Here is a 15,027-nt window from a genome sequence, read left to right as displayed (position 1 = left end):
TCCCAGAGGAAGTTATCTAATTGATCTATTTCCCCTGTCATGTGTGCTGTTTAAGAAATAAATGTTTTCTGAACTAAAGTTGAATATAATCATGACATTTCAAAGGAGAAGAGGGCAGACCAGAATAGTTTAGTCCTGCCTGTAGTCACCATGCTATTTTCATAAACTTCTAAAGGAATTTCCAGTCACGTGACTCTATCCATTTTACTAGTATGCTACTGTTTGTTTCTTCTCATAAAGAAGAATTTAAGGGCTTTTCCTCACTGTCTTACTCTAGTAAAGCAGGTCCCTGTGTATCGTATTACTAAAATGTAAACATAATTGTGTTGAAATTACATCCCACTGGCTAAGTTGAACTGTATGAAATGCTAGCTAAATGCTTCTGTATTTACACAGGTATGTTTGCTTACTGGGTAAGCACAGTTGGAATTGTTTCATTTAAATATGATGAGCTGACAATCTGGCGGTGCAGCTGCTGAGTAAGTTTTCCATAATAGTGATGCGATTCAAGTTTTCTATTTTGTTTTGTGTTGCTTTTTACTCAACATTTAGGTGATAAAGTTGTAGAATCTCTATAAGAAAGTTGACAATGATAGCACACTTTTGGCACACATCAAATTCATGTATTCAAATTATGTGGTCTCTACTTTTGAGGGATGTTGTAAGATTTTAGCCTGTGGATCGGTATGATCACGGCAAACTTTTAGATTGTTTGAATCATAACTTCCCACAGTTGATGACAAAAATCTTTTACTTGGCTCGTGCCTTCCTAAACTGGGTCTGATTCTGGTGAGGGTTGGTGGTATGTGTTTGTTAACCAAAAAACAAAAAATATCCAAATTAGATCTTCATTTCTTTCTTCTCCTTCTCTTCTTTTTGTTTTTTTTAGAGATGGGTGTTTCACCATGTTGGCCAGGCTGGTCTCGAACTCCTGACCTCAGGTGATCCGCCCAGTTTGACCTCCCAGAGCCACCGAGCCTGGCCTCCCCCTCCTTCTCTTCCTCCCTCTCCCTCCTCCCCCTCCTCCTCCTTCTTGCAGGTAACAAAATAAAGCTTAGTCAAGTCTCTGTTAATAAAGACAAACATCATATCTTGTCTCCCTATATGCTGTCCCAGAAGAAAAGCAGAGAAACAAGTTTATAAATTAAATTTTCCTAGCAAAAATCATGTCAGTTGGAGTTGTGAGACTCAACTACTCTTTTAAAATACTTCCTGTTTTTATTCTGCCACTGAAGTACAAAAATGCTATAAAGTATTTAAAGTGCCTAGTATTGTGGTTGAAAACAGCATTCAATAAATTTTAGCTATTAGGTTTTTTTTTAAAGAAAACAATATCTTAATATAAAAACTCATTCAAAAAGTCAATGAGCACAGTATAGACAATAAATTTGATCTCAAAAGGAAGGGAGAAGAATAAAAATGAAAGGAAACTAGCAACATAAATCATCAAGGGCATCAGAATAACTGATATGTACATAATGTGGTTTTTTTCTTTTTTTTGAGACAAGGTTGTGATCCTCTCACCTCAGCCTCCCGAGTAACTGGGACTACAGGCATGTGCCATTGCACCTGGCTAATTTTTTCCTTTTAATTTTTCATAGAGGCGATGTCCCACTCTGTTGCCCAGGCTCTTCTTGAACTCCTGGCCTCAAGCCATCCTCCTGCCTTGGCCTCCCAAAGTGCTGGGATTACAGATGTGAGCCACTGTGCTTGGCCTATTTGCATTTTTTAAAATCTAATAAAATAGTCCCATAATCCCGGATAAAATAAGTGAACAGAGTGAATTACTTTCCACATTCATAGTGCCACCTTCAGGAAAGAGTTTGTTTAAATTTAGTGCAAATGCATCCTTATTGAAGAAAGTTAGGCCAAGTACCTAAAGATCAGGTGTAATCATGATGGTGTTGTTTAATTAATTGTCATGAACATGTTTACTCTGATTTCTGCCTGGTTGTGTTCAAAGCAGAAGACAACCTGCTAGCCTTTAAATTTCAAAATGGGGAATTAAAAATTTCATTAGAAATGAAACATATTGGCCAGGTGCAGTGGTTCACACCTATAATCCCAGCACTTTGGGAGGCCGAGGTGGGCGGATCACCTGAGATTGGGAGTTCGAGACCAGCCTGGCCAACATGGAGAAACCCCTACTTTACTAAAAATGCTAAATTAGCTGGGCATGATGGTGTGTGCCTGTAATCCCAGCTACCTAGGAGGTTGAGGCAGGAGAATTGCTTGAACCCAGGAGGTGGAGTTGCCGTGAGCAGAAATTGCATCATTGCACTCCAGCCTGGGCAACAAGAGTGAAACTCCATCTTGAAAGAAAGAAAGAAGAAAGAAAGAAGGAAAGAGAGAAAGAAAGAGAAGAAAGAGAGGAAGAAAGAAAGGAAGAAGGAAAGGAAGGAAGGAAGGAAGAGAAAGAGAAAGGAAAAGAAAGAAAGGAAGGAAATACATTTAATTTCCTTTTTATTCTTTTTTGGAACACCATACTTAGATCATCATATATAGATTATGGAATTTTTATATATTTCCACGAAGTTTAACAATCTCCCTTGATAATTTGTTCTTTTAACTAATCTTATAAGAAAATTATCCACTATATTGAATAAAAAATGGGACTAAACAATTACTTCTAGTACTTGAAATAGTACCCAATGGATGAACAATAGGTATAGGAAGTCAGTGTGGGTCAGATTAGACAACCTGGGGAAGAGGAGCGGAAGAGCTACTAGAACTTTCTAGGACTGTATTATCCTATAATACGGTAGCCGATAATTGCATGTGGCTACTGAGCACTTGAGATACAGATGGTACAAATTGAGATTTGCTATAAATGTAGAACACATGTAGGATTTTGAAGACCTAATGCCAAAAAAATCATAAAGTATCTCAATATTTTTATACTGATTATATGTGGAAATAATATTTTGTATATATTATGTTAAATGAAATATACTATTTTAATTAATTTTACCTATTTATTTTTAATTTTCTTACTGTGGCTACTAGAAAGTTGAAAAGATTACTTATGTGGCTTGCGCTATACTTCTGGGTTATAATTGGGCAGTTATGCTTTAAGGCATGCAAATTATAATGGAAGCAGTCCCTATGATAAAGATAGATTTACTAAGCACATACCACGTTTCTGACATTGTACTAAGTGCTCATAAGAAAGCATTATGGCCGAATGCAGTGTCTCAAGCCTGTAATTCCAGCACTTTGGGAGGTAGAGTCTGGAGAATCTGGAGAATTGCTTGAGCCTAAGAGGTTGAGGCTGTAGTTAGTTGTGATTGCACCACTGTACTCCAGTCTGGGTGACAGTCAGTGAAACCCCATCTCTTAAGAAATTAGAGGACAAGATTTGGGAGGAAGGTTCAGTGTGGATAGAAGGTTGAGGTGCCTGGGAAGCCCACTGGTCTGGATTAGGTATGGATCACGGACACTATAGACAAGGTTGAGATTACTTATGAAGTGTTAGAAGAGCCCTCTAGTGGTGAGCTGGAGCTGGTTTGTACCGTTCCGTGAGCCAATTTGGCTCTTCTATTCCCAACTCTGTTCGGTGATAATCATTTTGGTAGCTTGAAATTAGCTATGGTAGGAGTATTTACACCACAGAAATTGGCAATTGCTTCAAATCAGGTCTTCCTCTTTTCACCTAATCTGGTTCCCCAAAGCTGATTTACCAGCATATCACTTAAAACTTAAAGATTTCCAAAGCCTAGCAAGAAGGATAAACCAGTAATGATTATTGAGAAAGAGGAAAACCAGGAATGGTTTTCCTGGAAAACATCACAAGTATAGCCTGTAGAGGTAATTTTGGATTTTGATACCATGGAATGAATGCTTACAGACATGTTGACTCTTTTTCAAATCTTTTGAGTATTTTGGATGATGAAGAGATATCTTTTTTTTTTTTTTGAGACGGAGTTTCGCTCTTGTTACCCAGGCTGGAGTGCAATGGCGTGATCTTGGCTCACCGCAACCTCTGCCTCCTGGGTTCAGGCAATTCTCCTGCTTCAGCCTCCTGAGTAGCTGGGATTACAGGCACGCGCCACCATGCCCAGCTATTTTTTTTTGTATTTTTAGTAAAGACGGAGTTTCACCATGTTGACCAGGATGGTCTCGATCTCTTGACCTCATGATCCACCCGCCTCGGCCTCCCAAAGTGCTGGGATTACAGGCTTGAGCCACTGCGCCCGGCCCGAAAAGATATCTTAAAAGCAACTAACACAACTACAAAATACAAATGATAAGCCCGTAATAGCTAATGGGCTAGTGAAGAAAGACTTTTAATAAGTCGACTCTATGATAATACTGCCTTTATTTTTTCAAAGGTGAAATTTAGTATATTGACTATCCCAATCAATAATTGCTATTTGTTCAAATAAACTCTTTAAAATTTCATTGTGTCTCAGTTTTCCTTCTAACAAACTGGAGTGTAGGAAGAGAATAGTTCACATAAGTAAAAAATTCTTAACTGTACTACATTTCTAGTAGCATTGAAATAAAAGTTACATTAGTGCTGTTTTCTGAATGTTTAAATTCTCCCAAAATTCACATGTTGAAATCCTAACCCTCAAGGTGATGGTATTGGGAGGTGGGACCGCTGAGAGATGATTAGGTCATGAGAGTGGGGCCCTCATGAATGGGATTAGTGCCCTTATAAAAGGGGCTCCTTGTCACTTCCACCATGGGAGGATGCAGCAAGAAGGAATCATCTAAGACCAGGAAATGCCCTCACCAGACACTAAATCTGTGAGAAAGAAATTTCTTTTGTTCATAAACTACCCCGTTTATGGGATTTTGTTATAGAATCATAAACAGACTAATTAGGAAAATATTCTTTGAAGGCAAAATAAATGTTAGTATTAAACTGCAATAAGCCATTTTGACCCTTATGAATCTCTTCACTCTTATTTTGGTATTTTACTTATGGATGCAGATATGATTAAGAGGCACCAAAAGAAGCAGATTTTTAGTTTAAATTTATATTTATAGGCATTGCCCAATTTATTTAAACAATAAATTAGCTGTCATCTCTTAAATCAGAGCTAATTCCTAAGCTATTTTGAAAGTCACCCTTTTCATTGTAATATTAACACCGACAACAGATGTATATACATATGTGTGTGTGTATATATATGGCATATATGCCTCTCTATATATTTACTTATATCATTTTTTAACAGAGTTAAAAACCTGGATCAACAAAAAAGCAAAATATTTTCCCTCTAGATATGAATAATACAGTATTTCCAGTTTGCCTACAAAACTGTATTTGTATTAGTGATATGCTGACACAAATACTTTCTACGCTGTTTGCAAGAAATGACACCACTTTCTTTTAGAAGCTGCCACTATTATTGTGTACTGGTCCATGGGAACCCCAAATAGTCTAGCATCTTTTCTTTAAAGATTCAATTTGAAAAAGATTGAGAAAGGACTAAATAAAATAAAAAGACTAAAATATAATGAAATAAAAGTCGCCTCTTTTGTACTTAGAAAATCTGAAGAACACTATTCAATTCTGACTTATTTTAACTCTTGAGATTTATGTTGGAATCCTTGGCTATTCCTCTTTCATGAACCCCGCATATGACAGAGTTAGTCTCAGAACTTCAGAACTACGTGGGTCGTTGAATCCTTCCAGACGAGGAAACTTGCCTAAAGTCATACAGGAAAAATGAGGGCTTAAGTTGGCCTAGACTCGCTCCATTAAATTGCACTGAGCTGCTTCCTGATGATGGATCTAAATTAAAATAAATATAAAAGGTAAAAAAATAAAAATAAAAAAGTCAATAATAAATTGCACTGAGTTGATAAGTCAAAAGTTAGATTATAAAGCTTTAATGTTTGGCACATTACTAAGTACATTGTGGTCATTTAGCAAATATCCAATCATAGAATATGAAGACAATATGAAGAGTTAAAGAGAAAAAATTCATCCTTGGTTACTAAATTTAAAAATTCCAGGCTTGTGAGAATCTCTAGAGTATGTTTTTCTTTAAACAGTGCACATTTAAAGGTAACTAAAAGAACATCATGCACTGACGAAGAGTTAAAGAGAAAAAATTCATCCTTGGTTACTAAATTTAAAAATTCCAGGCTTGTGAGAATCTCTAGAGTATGTTTTTCTTTAAACAGTGCGCATTTAAAGGTAACTAAAAGAACATCATGCACTGACTTTCTTGACTTGAGGGGAAATTGTAGATTCATGAGGAAATGAAGGCATCTGTCCAGGGCAGTGCTGAAACTCATAAGTCTACTTACTAGTGTAAATTCTTAGGTACCTGTGGGTTTGTCTATTGTGGGCTATATATGGATCTACTTCTCCTGTCTAGTGTTTTATTGCTCCTTGGTGCATCCAAAAAAATCATGAACATGATGAACAAGGGAGGAGGTAAAGGCAAAATTAGACGAAAGATATCAACTGCATTTGGAATTCTGACAAATAATGGTAGAATGATGACATGGCTGAAACTACTGCTTAAATGAGATTTCAGGATTATTTCTATATAATATCTAAAGCAATTTTCCTCTATTAGCAGATAAGTGGGAACTGACTATATCATGGTATGTTGAATTGAATTTTCTCCCTACAAAGTGTAATTTGGGTGTTGATGTACTAAAAGAAGAGAATTAAATAGAGAATAGTCTCCTGAAACACAGAGGGAACATCATCCACCGATGCCCTCTCTTGGAGCAATGGCCCTCTGTGATTGCGTATAGAACTCTATAAGTAGTCTTTGTGTCTTGGGGCTTTACAACATAGTTCCGGAATATGGCACCAGTAAGCAGTGTTTATGGCAAAGTTACCACAGGCATTCTTATAGCAATTCAGCTGCTATTTTCTTCTATCTTGACTCATATATTTCATTCATTGGTCTTAAATACTGAAAAAAGTATCATAACCCAGAACATGTGTGTAGAGTGTAAGAAGTTGCAGAAACAGAAAAAATTTTGGTATAGTCTTTCCTTTTAAAAAGTCATTTAAAAATAATGGTATAATTTACATAGAGTAAAATTTACTCTTTTTTAGTGAATAGTTTTACGAATGTAGATTAATGCCTACAGTCCTATAACCACACCACAATCAAGATATAGAACAGTTCCATCATTTCAAAAAATTCCCTATTCTCCTTTGTAGTTAGCTCCTCTCTGGCAATCACTGATCTATTTCCTGTCCCCACAGTGTTGTCTATTCCAGATTGTCCTATAAATTGAACCATGTATTATGTAGCCTTTTGAGTCTGGTTCCTTCAATGAACATACTGCATTCCCAATACATCCATGATGTTGACTGTATGAATAATTCATTCCTTTGTTTTGTTGAATTCATTGTGTGGATTTACTATAGTTTGCTTATTCATTCACCAGATGAAACGCATTTTGGTGGATTCAAGTTGTTTCCAGTTTTTAGTGATTGCCGTTTGCCTTTTACAAAGTTTTCTTTCAATTTCTTTACTTTTTTTCTGGTTTTTTTTTTTGAGATGGAGTCTCAATCTTGCCTAGGCTGGAATGTAGTGGCACAATCTTGGCTTACTACAACCTCTGCCTCCCAGGTTCAAGTGATTCTTGTGCCTCAACCTCCTGAGTAGCTGGGATTATAGATGCACACCACCACACCTGGCTAATTTTTGTACTTTCAATAGAGAAGGAGTTTTGCCAGATTGGCCAGGCTGGTTTTGAATTCTTGGCCTCAGGTGATCCACCGGCCTTGGCCTCCCAAAGTGCTGGGATAACAGGTGTGAGCCATCGTGCCCAGCCTCAGTTTTTTTCATCTGGTCTTCGCAGCAACATATGAAATAGACATTTACTATTTTGCAGATGAGGAAGTTGAGGCTCTGGAAGGGAGTGTTAATGACTTGGCCAAGTTCACAGCTAATAAATGGAAAAGCTACGATTCCAACAGTTTCTCAGACTCTAAAGCCCATGTTCTTCCCACAACTCGATGCTACAAAGAAGCAAAGGGGCAAGAGGGTGCATATTTTATGTCATTCTGAATTTAGAGGAGATAAAAGTCACTAAAAGTAAAATTCACTAGGGACAGCAGTCCTAACATTTGGTTTGGAAGACACTCCTCCATGGTCACTCATGTTCCTACATGTCTTGCTGGACATGCTAAGAATGTGAGATCTTGATGACTCTTTATCTGGGCTCTGAATTGATTTGTAGCCAGCCATTTTATGGGTTGAGGTAATCTGGGATAAACAGCAACCTTGCTTTTGCTTACTATAAAAGCAGAAGATTCTGCTGTGTGTGGTGGCTCATGCCTGTAATCCTAGCACTTTGGGAGGCTGAGGCAGGTGGATCACCTGAGGTCAGGAGTTTGAGACCAACCTGGCCAAGATGATGAAACTCTGTCTCTACTAAAAATACAAAAAATTAGCTGGGCTTAGTAATCCCAGCTACTCAGGAGGCTGAAGCAGGAGAATTGCTTGAACACAGGAGGTGGAGGTTGTGGCGAGCCAAGAATGCGCCATTGCACCCCAGCCTGTGCAACAAGAGTGAAACTCTGAAAAAAAAAAAGAAGCAGAGAGCCTTCAAGCTAAGCCTTCCTCTGCAACCCATTACAGGTGCAGGCATCAATTTGGGATCTCTCTGTCACCTCATGAGATCTGGGGGCAAGGTGAATTGATGTAAATATGCTCATTCAGGTTGCTGTGTTGTAATAAAGTCCTTTGTCTGATCCAGGAGTCTTCTGTCTTCTGCTATTAATAGCATCCATAAAACAGTAATAGGCTAGCTTATTAGATTGTAGATAGAATCAAATGAAATCTCAGATCCAAAAGTTTGTATCTAAAGTATCAGTAGTCCCTGGAAAACTTGGAAAAAGAAGGCATAAGAACAATCATAAAATAAGAAAAAAAAAAAGGACACATATTGATCTTTAAATTAGTCAACTTTTTTTTTTTGTATGTGTTTGTCTAAACTGTTTCTTGAACTCTTCACCCTCTGGAAAGAAGCCCTGGTTTTAGAGCTTAAAACTCCAAACTGCCCCTTGGTGTTGCTCTGCATCACTGCATGTTAAATTCTAGAAAACTAACTTCTTATGTGTTGGAGGATACTATTTCCTTGGACTTTAGTGTTGCCGTGATCAGACATGTTGAGAGGCTGGTTTGCTGTGATTCCAGACAGAGCTTCCCAATCGGGTAGTTCCATGCTGAGGTCACTCTGCTTGGTAATTTGTGAACTATAACGATACAGAAGTGGAAAGAGTATTAGAGCTCCCTCTGTTTAATGTCTTTATTTTATAAGTAACCAGACTTCTGGGGAAGAGTAACTTGACCAAAATTATACTGCAAGTTAATGGCAGAGCAAGAATATCTGGCCTGGAGCAGAACCCCATTGTTTACTTCACCACTCTAGTTCAAATCTACTTCTCCAGAACTATTATCAAGACACACCAATCATGGGATACTGACTTACATTAACCAAGCTCAAGTCCAGTAGGTAAGCCAGAATCCAATTCACTTACAATTGGAGGTATGTAGCTATCTAGAGTCAGGACTCTTCCTTTTCAGGAGCAAGTCTTCCCAGACTTAAGCTTAAGTCATAAATCAAGTGGTTGCTTGGTGGACACAGAATTGGAATATTAAAGGTAAATGTTTATTCTCTAGTGACATAACCATCTAACTAGATTAGCCATATGGATTTCTTTTGATTTAGTTTACTAGTTAAGAAACTGAGTTGGAGGTTTAGAATTCACTCATATTTCTTGACCCACTACTTTGTGCCACGTACCTAATGGTTCTGGACCTGAGGATAGTGTCTTCTGGACAAGTGCTTTATAAAGACATATTTATTACCCAAATACTCATTTTACTTAGTCATCTAAGTACCACCACTTCATTCTCAAAGAAAGAAATGTATACTTTTAGGAGGTTTATATTTTCTCTCTTGATCCTCATCACAAATCTGTACAGTAGATAATAAATAATTATCCTATTTTATAGTTGAAGAACTTGAGACTTAAAGGGGTAGAATAACATATTTTAAGTTACACAATTAACAGGTGTCAGGCCTAGGACCTACCTTGCTCAAGTAACTTTGCTTTCCAGTATGCCTTTTAACTCACATATTTCTTAAAACTGAGTTTACCACATTCCAAATGTGGCATGTGAAGGTCTTTCTTTTGTGATTCTATATTGCCACTTCCATGATTTGGAAAAGGGTCTAATCTCATCTACAAATCTGTTCAGTGAACAAATTATTGAGCACCAACCAAGTGCAAAGCTTACTACATGCAAAGCACTGAGCCAATCTCTGAAGAGGAAACAAAGATGAAAAAGATAAGATCCTTGTATTCTTGGAGCTTACAATATAGTGGAGAACGTATTTCACACACACACAATCTGGAAGTAAGTAGCTAGAAGTACAAACAGTATGCTATGGGAACAGAGGGAAGAGAAAGAAATTCTAGATAGCATGATTTGATTTGTGAAGGCTCTTTGGAAAACATAGTTGAAATTTGAGGGTAAGATTTTGCCAGGAAGAGATAAGCAAAAAAAATTCAAAAGTAAGGCAGCCTCAGCAAAGACCTGAAGGCAAGAGAGTGCTGCTATCAAGTACATCTGAAGATAGGAGGTACTGGTGGTGGTGTGGGAAATTATGAGAGAAAGGCAGAAAGAATTTAAATCCTAAAGGGGTTTTAAGTGAATTAGAGAACTCAGAACTTAATGCTATGTGTTAAGAAGGTCTTTCAAGGGACTTGGGGCAGGGGAGAAATACGATCATCTTAAGATAATGCTTATTGCCTTTTATGGCTTTATCATTGGAGCTCTACTTCTTTGCATAGTGCATGACACTTGCTGGGTGCGAAGACATAAGTTAAACGAATGGACTGAAGAAGGAATAGACGGGGGTTATCAGGTTATCATTATTGTTTAAGAAGAAGGCAGATGTAATCAACACAGCAGAGGGGAAATGTCTTTGATAGTTGGATTTGGACATATGGAAAAGGAGGAAGGCTGACTTTGCCTCTGCTCCACCAGGAAGGTGGTGATATTGGCAACAGGGCAGACAGAGGGCAGAATAGATAGATGGTCTGGGCAGAATGGAAATAAGATGCTCAGTTCTGTTTTGGATTATGTCGCATTTGAAGTTCTGGAAAAATAGTGAAAACAGATTTTCAAGTCTAGAGCATTCATGAACCAGTTTTTCTTTGAGAAAGGATCATTGTCATATGCCTGATTTCATCCATTGTTTTATGCAGATTTGAATTAATTTCATTTTAATATTTTCCTTGCATTGCCTTAAAATGGTAGGGAACTGCCTTATTTGGGCTGTTAACTTATGCAAGAACGACTCTAAGGAGGAAGTGAAAGGAAAAGTGCCTTAAAGGAAATAAGTGGTTGGAGGTGATCTTAAGATTTTCATGCAGTGAAGCTGGGCAAAACTTTCCATCCCTGTTAATTGGGGTATGGATGGAGAAATAATTTTAAAGGACCGACCCTGTACCGTACTTAGAAATCAGGCAGTAATAGAAAAATATGCATATACAGGAACTACTTGTAATCGAAAAAATAAGCAATAAGCCCTGTAACGACAGGTGATGTGCCACTTTATTGAGCACTCTTCTGATCGAGGGTTTTACACTCCTGGAACCTTTGCAATTTAAATTTTTGGAGCCCTACTGATAATCTGCATTATAAGGGCTTCATTCGTCCATCCCTGCGCTATTCTAAACCACGTTACATCCGGGAGCAGAGAGTTTATCAGTCTCGGACGGCGTTTTTCCTTTCTTTTCCTTTTCTTCGTGGCTGACTTCCTTGCGCCACCAGAGTGCGGTTATCCTAACTTCTCCCCTTCTGCAGTCGTTTAACGCCTGTCCCGCACAGGCTGGAGCTGTATCAGCCCTCACATTCCCAGCTCCCGCTCGCCAACCCCTGCTGGGCGGGGAACGCGTGCCCCAGGGACCGTTGGAACGAACGCCAACGGTCCCTCCGGCCCAGTAAGCGCGCGCAGGGGCGGCCGGGAGGCGCGCGGAAGCTGGGGGCGGAGGCGGGAGCGGGCGTAAAGGGGCGCCAGCGGGCGGCGGGCGCGGGACCAGCACGGAGCCGGGCGGGAGGAACCGCGGGCCGGAGGGGCGCGCAAACCTGCCGTTGGAGCTGGGGATGGGGAGCTCTCAGGTTTGCATTGCTCGGAAATTAGTTGAATACAGTGAATTGGAAAAAGCAAGTTGCAGAATGATAAGTATAATGAGATCTTATTTATGGGGGAAGATCCACGGGGCCGGACTCTGTGTGTGCACGTGCAAATGCGTTGAAAAGAGTCTGACGAAGCTGGGGGGCGAGGGGGAGGCGGCGGTTGGGAGAGCGGATTGAAGGGAGTGTACTTAGTATATTGCACATTCGGTGCATGTGCCGCTGAAGCGAGCCCATGTACATGGCATATCTGTGAGAAATTTAACATTCTTGATGTTTAGAATCAAAGTGTAACTGGAAAAAAAAAAAAAAAAGAGATCGCATCTGGGAAGCTTGAATATCCTCTTGCTTCCCATTCATAGGGACCTGCTCAGATTCTCAGAGCACCAGCGATTTTGAGAGTTAAGGGAAGGTTTCCAAATTATTTCTCTCCCTTCCTTCACTGCTCCACCTCCGCTCCCGTCGCCTTTCTTTCTTCAAAATCCTTCGAATTGGCCTTTTTCGAGGAGTCTTCTTCACAGCCTTTCTCATTGTCACATCCTCCCAGCAAAACCCATTCTCAAAAAGGAAACATTTTAAAGATAGTAAAGCTACTCGCAGGCACATAAATATTTGAATTAGACATTGTTCCTAAACCATATTTTATACAAATTAAAATGTTTACAGGATATTTCTGTTTTCCCCTAAACGGTTATACCAAAGTGCTTTTATTAGAATGACCACATGATGTTAAATATTTTTTCATTTTGAAATAATTCCAGACTTAGAAAAAAGTTACAAAAATTGTACAGATAATTCCATTATATCATTCACTCAGCTTTCACAAATCTTAACATTTTACACAACCGTAATACAATAATCATAACTAGGAAATCAGCATTACTACTACTCTATTAAACTAACCTGCAGATATGGATCGATTCACATTTCTACAATTATCTAGCCTATATCTTCTTTCTTCTGGTTCAGGATTCAATCCAGAACCTCACAATGCATTTAGTTGGCATGTCTTATTTCTTTAAATCTGTGACGGTTTCTTAGTCTTTCTTTATTCATGACCATGATACTTTTGAAGAGTACTGGCTAGTTTTGTGGATTGTCTTTTAATTCGGGTTTGTCTAGTATTTTCTCACTATTAGGGTTATGCATTTTGTGGGTCAAGAATATCACAGAAGTGACGTGCCCTTCTTGATGCACCATATCAGGAGGCACAGTCTGTCAACATGTCTCATTAATGGTAATGTTAACTTTGATCACTTGGTTAAGGTGGTCTCTGCCAGTTTTGATCAATGAAAAGTTGTGATTTTAATTTTTGTGTTTAATTATGGGGGAAATGTTCTCATATGCAAGATAATTTTAGTATTCTTGACAGTTATTATTGTAGTATTTGCTAAATGGCAAGTTTCTGAGGTTAAATTTTAATCTGAATATTCAACTGCATAATAACTTCCTAAAGATATTTGACTAATACTTTTCTACATTACACTAGTGAAAAAAAGGCAGTTAGAGGTTGTATATAGGTATACTGTGGAATTAGTGGCCAGAATGGAATTTATCAATGTATTTTTTTTTTTTTACAGATAACTGCATTATAAATGAATAATTCAGTATTCTTATACTTGTAAAAAATTGGATTCTAAAAATCCCAATTTACATGGATTTATGAGCTCATTAATTGAATTGCTTTTATTCTGTGTTTATACAAAATGAGCAAATGTAAACTGTATTTAAAAACAGAACAAAGATAAAATGTCCTTCCCATTATTTCCAAAATACTTCGAGTTTTAGTTGGCATTTGCAAGACCGATACTTAACAATACATCTGACTCTCATTCAGTAATAGTTTACTTTTATTTCTCTTAATGTTTGCTGAAAGGATTTACTGGAATTCGGAATGAGTTCTCCACTGCAAGAAAAGTAGACTTCTTCTGGGTGAAACTTAGAGATCTTTTAATCCCCTAGTTATTTGACTATCACACATTTTGCTAAACGTCATCTGAAGATTAAGTTACCCTTAGCGGCATTATTATTGTACATAGAAAACTGGTCTAAGATTGGGTCTTAGTTTTATCGCCATTTTTTCCTGCTTTCGGTATGAAGGAAAACAGGGGAGTGAGTTTTAGTTTTTTAAAAAAATTTTTATTACCTACCCTTTTGAGTATCTGGTATCTATGAACTGTTTCCCCAGAAAAATATTGCCTTAGAGCAAAATGCAATCCGACGTCAAAAATGGTTGGGGGATTAGAAAGGGAGGGACAAACTGGCTGCCAGGCTGTCAGACACTTCCCAGACGCAGTTTCCCCTCCTGCCATATGGCACAGCTACGCTCTCTTGGCAGCTCAGATGGGCAGCTAAAGCTGCACAGCTCATCTGGCTCCCTGTCATTTCCCGCCAGACCTCAATATCTTCCTCTCCCCCTTTATCACGGAGTCCCCAGTGTGCTCAGCTTTCTGGCCCCGTCTTCACGCCTTTTGAGGTCCTGCCTGTCATTGGTTCTTTCACTATCTCTTCACCTATCTCACCGACCTCCTGCTTAGGAACAGAGCTCAGAAGCCCGAGTGAGAGGACCTGACCACTTCCCAATGTTTAGAGCAGGGAATAATTTATTGCATAAATATGTCAACGCTCTTTCGAGCGGCATAGAAATCTTGCCACGTTTTCTTGCCTGTTTGAAACGAAGAGCCTTAAATCAATAGCTGACACAGTGATTACCAACGGACAGAAGCCAGAGAGCTTTGCACCCTCCGATCCTGCAAAAGCAGGGTGGGGTTGGAGAAAGAGAAGTGGGAGCCGAGGAACGGGGATCAGGGCTGTTATAAGGAAATACTCTTGTTTCTGAAAATGGAAAGATTGTGAACTCCCAGAACCCGCTTCTTCGCCCGCC

The sequence above is a fragment of the Aotus nancymaae genome, unplaced genomic scaffold (assembly GCF_030222135.1).
Source record: "Aotus nancymaae isolate 86718 unplaced genomic scaffold, 86718_ANA_hifiasm-v0.15.2.pri h1tg000014l, whole genome shotgun sequence".
Classification (NCBI taxonomy): domain Eukaryota; kingdom Metazoa; phylum Chordata; class Mammalia; order Primates; family Aotidae; genus Aotus; species Aotus nancymaae.
Note: the sequence above shows the minus strand (reverse complement) of the source record.